Source organism: Lissotriton helveticus, chromosome 12 (genome assembly GCF_964261635.1).
Source record: "Lissotriton helveticus chromosome 12, aLisHel1.1, whole genome shotgun sequence".
In the NCBI taxonomy this organism is placed as follows: domain Eukaryota; kingdom Metazoa; phylum Chordata; class Amphibia; order Caudata; family Salamandridae; genus Lissotriton; species Lissotriton helveticus.
Genome location: NC_136073.1, coordinates 771105175 through 771113410, shown reverse-complemented (window position 1 = coordinate 771113410; position 8236 = coordinate 771105175).

Here is an 8236-nt window from a genome sequence, read left to right as displayed (position 1 = left end):
TCCTGATCTCCATTCTAGCCATCTCAACCAGTGCTTTTGATTGGTGTGGAGCCCTCACGGTGACCCGGATCATCTTGCTGCTGCTGACCCTCTCAGCGACCATCTACAAGGCTGCCAAGGGCTCTCAGTCAGGTCCAGCAGCAGCCTCTAGGACTCAAGGAGAAGCCCAAAGCAGAAGAAGGAGGGTTGTAAGAGACGGTAAATATGAAAAATGCCATTCAGTAACGGTGCCCTCAAAAAGGTTTTTATATTCTGAAAAGGTTGACAAGGACACAACAGTTTTCCTCCACATAAAACAAATACACTACTTTATTAGTAATTGTTCAAGGTCACTACTACCTAGCAGCCCTGTCCATTGTCCCTTGCGCAGGAAGGACATGGGATTGCCATCGTAGGGCAGCCATCTTACTGCTAAGCCTGACACACACCACCCTTCCTCATGCGAAGGCCAGCCTAAGCAGAGATAGAATTGCATGTCCTGGGACAGCATAGTAGAAAGCCGGAGTGGGAATTATCAACTGGATGGTAATAGGTGTTGAGCATAAGGCTCCTCTGCCCTTAGCACCGTAAACTACTCCCAGAAGCCTCTCCCTCACGACATGCAGAAATGAGGCCACCTAAAGGCCTGGCAGGACCACCAACTAATAGCCTGGCCACGCTCACCAGCCTTGGTCAACCAACTTGGTCAACCTTGGCCAACTAACTAAAGGCCTGGTATTGCTCACAAGGCTTGGTCAAAAGGCAGAGGTTTAAGAACGACTTACCTGCTGGGCCGGCTTTAGGATGGTGCAACCAGTGCAGCCTCATCTGGTGCCTAATTGGGTAGGGTGGGGGGTTGTGTTTAAAAACAACCTATGGATTTAAAACAACATGCTGCAGAGTTCCTTGTGTGTCCAGCAGTTTTCAGGCAACAATGAAAATGTCAAGATAACTCTGAGAATTAATGTTCCTGCTGGAGAGAGATGGAGGTAGTCTAATGGTAGTTTGATTCATCAAAAAAGTAGCGCAGAAGGTTCATGTGCCTGCTGCAAAGAACATGGACCATGCAGATTACAGAACAGAATGTGGGTGAACTATGAGTAGGGCTATAAAAAAATATTGTATGTCATAGGGGGGCTATAGAGAGAGGAGAAGCCCAGTTGGAGGGTGGTAGTGAGGGAATTGTGGAGAAGGTCATTGGGGGGGGGGGTGCAAAAGAAAGACTGCTGCACCAGGCATCACCAGCGCTAAAGCATTGTTGTAACCTAAGATATGTGTGTCATTAACTGTGTTAAATGAAAATATATTAAAACACTATTATTTTATTTTCAGATAATGTGTTTACTGTAGAAGAAGCCAGTACACAAACCGAATAATTCGTAAACTACAGCACTACCTATAACAATGTTACCTGGTCTGGTGTAACATTGATTAAGGAGATAACTTTGAAAACAATCATTTAATGGACCAACAAGTCATCAGTTTTTCCTTCTTTTGTTTCTTGCATTGGCAGAATTCATGCATGACAGCACGTGCCTGCTTGGCGGGTCTTTTTTTAAAGTTCATCTATCAGCCTGGTGGTTGAACTTTCTGAAAAAAAAGTGAATGCCAAGGCAAGAAGGCATTTTGTTGCTGCTCGCTTGGCCTTCTTTTTCTTTCACAGACACAAACCCTGAAAGAGGGTTTTTTCTTCATTGAAAGAAATCACAATGGCCATAACATCAGGCCATTGTTGACTTTCCCAAGCGGTCAAATGCTCTACATGTGACAGCCCTCCCAATGCACCAATGGGAGCCCGGCAGCGAATGGGTCTTCGCCAATGTTTATGCATCTCAGAGGTGGCGGTGGCACAAAAATCCTGATTATGGGATAGATGGATGGGGAGCTGATGTTTACTCACCCTTAAAGACACTTCTCACCACGACCAATTCCATATGTACTAGAATTTACCACGCTTGCATCTGGTACTTTTTGACTGACATTAACTTTGTAGTCATTGAACTGTGAAGGTTGTCCTCCAGCAATATTCACCAAGAGCAGCTGTCTTTCCTTTGTTCCACTTCTTAATAATGGATAAGCCGCACCAAGGTTTTTCTACAAATCATAAAAAGATTAAAGTTGAAATCTCCTGCCTTCCCTTCAACTACTGATATTTTCTTAGATGTACTTCTCGACAACTAGATAAGTCTTCTCTGTGGGTCACCGTTACCAAGTAATATTTTGGGAATCATCAACAGCTGATGTGCTTCCCTAAACGATTCCAGTCTGCCCAGCTGGGTATGCCCCTGTATCCTGACAGAGGCTGTGTTCACCTACATCACTAAGCTGACATTTTATACAATATCGTTGTTAAAGAAATAGTGATGAGACAAATCACTGGCAACAATTAACCATGACTAGCCACATGAGTATTTTTGTAGAATTACTTCGTTTTGTTTTTATATTATCAAACATGCAATTTGATTTTTTAAATTTTATTGATGTGACGTCAGCTTAATAATGATCAGGGAATGTGGGGCGTCTAAAGAAATAGAACAAAGACATTACAATTTGACTCTCTTAACAGTTTATAACAAAAAAAACAATGTGTAACCTCTCTGAGACATTTGCCAATCAAATATATAATTGAAAGGCAAAATAGTAGTTTTTTTGCAAGTAAAAATGGCCCTAAAAAGAGAAATTGCTAATTGTGGCTCCTTTTTCGGTATGTCTGTGTGAATGCCGCTTTGTCGCCCAAAGTCTGTGTCATGCATCAGAAATAGAGTTGTACATGTTTAGTGTACTCAAATGTCAGTTTTCGTTGGTTTGGTCGTGGTGAAAATTACTTTCAGCATTCATTATTCACAGAAATCATTCGAGCTAAGCAGTGTCTGACCTAGCAGCAGAAAGATGCAACAAAATGACTGTATTTCCCACACAGCATTACAAATAATTTTGTAAAGGATAGTAAAGGGGTGGATATAGGCACTGGGTATGAAATGCTCCAAAGGAATGATGCATGCGAAACTATGCAAAAGTGTTACATAATGCACTTTTTAGGTCGTGCTTCAATCAACCTGTTATATCTCTTTTGTGGGGCTTGATAAGCCCACCGATTGCCATTGGTTACTATCCGTGGCATTCAGAAATGCTGGCTTCTTATTGATGCATTTCTGTAAAAATCCTTCCTTTGTGTGTTTAGCTCTCTTTCTGGCGATTTCACTCAGAGAGTATTTTGGTTGGCCTTCACAGAGTACAGCGTGTGATGGCCTCTCAGCCTTTCTGGCTATTGCAGGTCGCGCGTTGTTTTTTTCGTACTTTTAAATAGCGCAAACCGGACCCGAAGGTATTGGCGCTTTACATGAGCGGCAGTACGTTACACTTTGGATTTATAATAAAAGGCTCTACTAAGAACGCTTCCAAAGATTATTAGGGACTTAAACATATTTACCCTGGCTGGCGTTTAACATGAGGCACTTACACTAATGTATTGCCTCCAGTCTCGGCTGTCAGGGAAGGAGGTATGCTGAGTAAAGTGGCCGGCAGGCACAGCGACCCTTGGAGCCAGCCATAAGGGTAGCTAAGGGCGTGGATTATAAGCTTTGAACATCGTGAAGGAAGTATCTTGTGGCAACGCAGTCACACCTGCTACAGATGCAGGGCGAAGGGTGTGTGTATCAGTATGTCGGTGGGTGGGGGAGGGGGGAGCTTGGGTGTGAAAGCTGGCCTCTTCCAAAAGGCCAGATATAAATTAACAACAGGTACACTTGCTACCAGTGCTACCAGTGCCTCAAACATTTTGAAGCCAGAGGCCAGAAGTGAGAAACAGTAATTTTTTTATCACGTGAACAGTGGCAGGACCATGTGTTGTTTTTGCTCACATTTGATGAAGAGTGCCGTCTTGGATGAGATTGAAATAACTGTAGATTTAGCCATTTTCTTAAAGTGGCATCAGGATCTCGAGGCCTGACGTTTTTGCTGCAAAACACGCGAGGAATGGAGGCCTTTCTCCAACATACACAGCTTGGCATATTACAACCCTTCATCAGAGGGGCCACCTAACCCTAACCTAACCTACCTGCAGCCCCTGATTTCAGCACAAAATCAGATGGACTGCAGCATTTATAACTACGCCGATGATACGCAGATCATCATCAAAATTGACAATTCTTCAACTGCATATCAGAGAATGCAAAATATTCTAAAATTTACTGTCAATTGGATGACGGCCAATTCATTAAAAATAAATCCTGACAAGACTGAGGTGCTTGCAATTACGACGGCATCCAGCCCTTGGAATGATCTCTTGTGGCCCACTGAACTAGGGCCCTCCCCAGTACCAGCAGAGGCAGTGAAAAGCCTTGGCCTGTATATAGATGCCAAACTCACTATGTCAGCCCAGGTCTCAGCCGTAGTGGGCACATGTGTGGGCCTAATGAGACAACTGCGTAAGCTCTCCCCCATTCTGACGGTGGACACGCTCAGAAGAGCGGTGTCAGCTCTGATTCTGGCACAATGTGTGTGGAATGTGTGTGGAATGTGGAGTGTGTGTGTGGAATGTGGAGTGTGTGTATGTGGAATGTGGAATGTGTATGGAATGTGGTGTGTGTGGAATGTGGTGTGTGGAATGTGTGTGGAATGTGGTGTGTGTGGAATGTGGTGTGTGGAATGTGGTGTGTGGAATGTGGTGTGTGTGTGTGTGGAATGTGTGTGGAATGTGGTGTGTGGAATGTGGTGTGTGGAATGTGGTGTGTGGAATGTGTGTGGAATGTGTGTGGAATGTGGTGTGGAATGTGTCTGGAATGTGTGTGGAATGTGGTGTGTGGAATGTGCGTGGAATGTGGTGTGTTGAATGTGTTTGGAATGTGTGTGGAATGTGGTGTGTTGAATGTTGTGTGTGGAATGTGGTGTGTGGAATGTGGTGTGTGGAATGTGTGTGGAATGTGGTGTGTGGAATGTGGTGTGTGGAACGTGGGTGGAATGTGGTGTGTGGAATGTGTGTGGAATGTGGTGTGTGGAATGTGTGTGGAATGTGGTGTGTGTGGTGTGTGGAATGTATGTGGAATGTGGTGTGTGGAATGTGTGTGGATTGTGGTGTGTGGAATGTGGTGTGTGTGTGGAATGTGGTGTGTGGAATGTGTGTGGAATGTGGTGTGTGGAATGTGGTGTGTGGAATGTGGTGTGTGGAATGTGTGTGGAATGTGGAATGTGGTGTGTGGAATGTGTGTGGAAAGAGGAATGTGGTGTGTGGAATGTGGGTGGAATGTGGTGTGTGTAATGTGGTGTGTGTAATGTGGTGTGTGTGGAATGCGGTGTGTGTGGTGTGTGTGTGTGGAATGTGGTGTGTGTTGTGTGTGGTGTGTGGAATGTGTGAGGAATGTGGTGTGTGGAATGTGTGTGGAATGTGTGTGGAATGTGTGTGGAATGTGGAATGTATGTGGAATGTGGTGTGTGCAATGTGGTGTGTGGAATGTGTGTGTGGAATGTGTGTGGATTGTGTGTGGAATGTGTATGGAATGTGGTGTGTGGAATGTGTGTGGAATGTGGTGTGTGGAATGTGTGTGGAATGTGTGTGGAATGTGGTGTGTGGTATGTGTGTGGAATGTGGTGTGTGGAACGTGTGAAATGTGGTGTGTTGAATGTGGTGTGTGGAATGTGGTGTGTGTGGAATGTGTGTGGAATGTGGTGTGTGTAATGTGGGTGGAATGTGGTGTGTAGAATGTGTGTGGAATGTTGTGTGTGGAATGTGGTGTGTGGAATGTGTGAAATGTGGTGTGTGTTGAATGTGGTGTGTGGAATGTGGTGTGTATGGAATGTGTGTGGAATGTGTGTGGAATGTGGTGTGTGGAATGTGTGTGGAATGTGGAATGTGTGTAGAATGTGGTGTGTGGAATGTGGTGTGTGGAATGTGGTGTGTGGAATGTGGTGTGTGGAATGTGGTGTGTTGAATGTGGTGTGTGGAATGTGGTGTGTGTGGTGTGTGTGTGTGTAATGTGGTGTGTGTGATGTGGTGTGTGAAATGTATGTGGAATGTGGTGTGGAATGTGTGTGGAATGTGTGTGGAATGTGTGTGCAATATGTGTGGAATGTGGTGTGTGTGGAATGTGTGTGGGATGTGTGTGGAATGTGGTGTGTGTGGAATGTGTGTGGAATGTGGTGTGTGGAACGTGGTGTGTGTGGAATGTGGAATGTGGTGTGTGTGGAATGTGTGTGGAATGTGTGTGGAATGTGGTGTGTGGAATGTGGTGTGTGGAATGTGTGTGGAATGTGGTGTGTGGAATGTGTGTGGAATGTGTGTGGAATGTGTGTGGAATGTGTGTGGAATGTGGTGTGTGGAATGTGTGTGGAATGTGTGTGGTGTGTGGAATGTGGTGTGTGGAATGTGGTGTGTGGAATGTGTGTGGAATGTGGTGTGTGGAATGTGGTGTGGAATGTGGTGTGTGTGGAATGTGTGAGGAATGTGTGTGGAATGTGGTGTGTGTGGAATGTGGTGTGTGGAATGTGTGTGGAATGTGGTGTGTGGAATGTGTGTGGAATGTGGTGTGGAATGTGTGTGGAATGTGTGTGGAATGTGGTGTGTGGAATGTGTGTGGAATGTGCATGGAATGCTGTATGTGGAATGTGGTGTGTGGAATGTGGAATGTGTGTGGAATGTGGTGTGTGGAATGTGGTGTGTGGAATGTGTGTGGAATGTAGTGTGGAATGTGGTGTGTGGAATGTGTGTGGAATGTGGTGTGTGGAATGTGGTGTGTGGAATGTGGTGTGTGGAATGTGGAGTGTGTGTGGAATGTGGTGTGTGGAATGTGTGTGGAATGTGGTGTGCGGAATGTGGTGTGTGGAATGTGTGTGGAATGTGGTATGTGGAATGTGGTGTGTGGAATGTGGAATGTGTGTGGAATGTGGTGTGTGGAATGTGTGTGGAATGTAGTGTGGAATGTGGTGTGTGGAATGTGTGTGGAATGTGGTGTGTGGAATGTGTGTGGAATATGGTGTGTGGAATGTGGTGTGTGGAATGTGGAGTGTGTGTGGAATGTGGTGTGTGGAATGTGGTATGTGGAATTTGTGTGGAATGTGTGTGGAATGTGGTGTGGAATGTGGTGTGGAATGTGTGTGGAATGTGGTGTGTGGAATGTGTGTGGAATGTGTGTGGAATGTGGTGTGGAATGTGGTGTGGAATGTGGTGTGTGTAATGTGTGTAGAATGTTGTGTGTGGAATGTGGTGTGTGGAATGTGTGAAATGTGGTGTGTGTTGAATGTGGTGTGTGGAATGTGGTGTGTGTTTTGTGTGTGTTTTGTGTGTGGAATGTGGTGTGTGGAATGTGTGTGGAATGTGGTGTGTGGAATGTGTGTGGAATGTGGAATGTGTGTGGAATGTGGTGTGTGGAATGTGTGTGGAATGTGGTGTGTGGAATGTGTGTGGAATGTGGTGTGTGTGGAATGTGTGTGGAATGTGTGTGGAATGTGGTGTGTTTGGAATGTGTGTGGAATGTGTGTGGAATGTGGTGTGTGGAATGTGTGTGGAATGTGGTGTGTGGAATGTGTGTGGAATATGGTGTGTGTGGAATGTGGAATGTGGTGTGTGGAATGTGGTATGTGGAATGTGTGTGGAATGTGTGTGGAATGTTGTGTGTGGAATGTTTGTGGAATGTCGTGTGTGGAATGTGTGTGGAATGTGGAATGTGGAATGTGGTGTGTGGAATGTGGTGTGTGGAATGTGGTGTGTGTGGAATGTGGTGTGTGTGGAATGTGGTGTGTTGGACCCGGCCTCATGGCGTGGTCCTACCCCTCCCGCATGGCGGGCCCAGGACGACATCAGCCCTCCTCCGGACCTCGGGCGGCCCCTTCGGCCCGACCCTGCACTCCCCAACACCACAGATCCAGCTACCATCCCGGATCCCCATCATCGGCCTGGCCCCAGCGTAGGCCCATCACGACCTAAGCACGAGGCCGTGCCGGACTCCATCTTGGGCCCACCACGCCACGACCACGTGACCTCGGCCCCAGTGAAGCCCAGACATCGAGGCACCAAGATCCACCCAGGTGGTCGAGTGGCCACTCGACAGATCCCGGAGGGAGAGGAGTTTCGATGGCCCTCCAGCCGTCCCCGGACGGCTAGTATCGATCGCCCTCCGGCCCCCCGGGGCGCTGGCTCCACCCCCCTGCTGGGTGTCTGGACACCATCATCCCGGCCCCTCTGGCCCCCAGGCGCGAGGGTCCGGACATCAAAGGACCTCCGTCCTATATCTGGGCCAGCCCCGGAGTAGGACGCCAGTTGTAT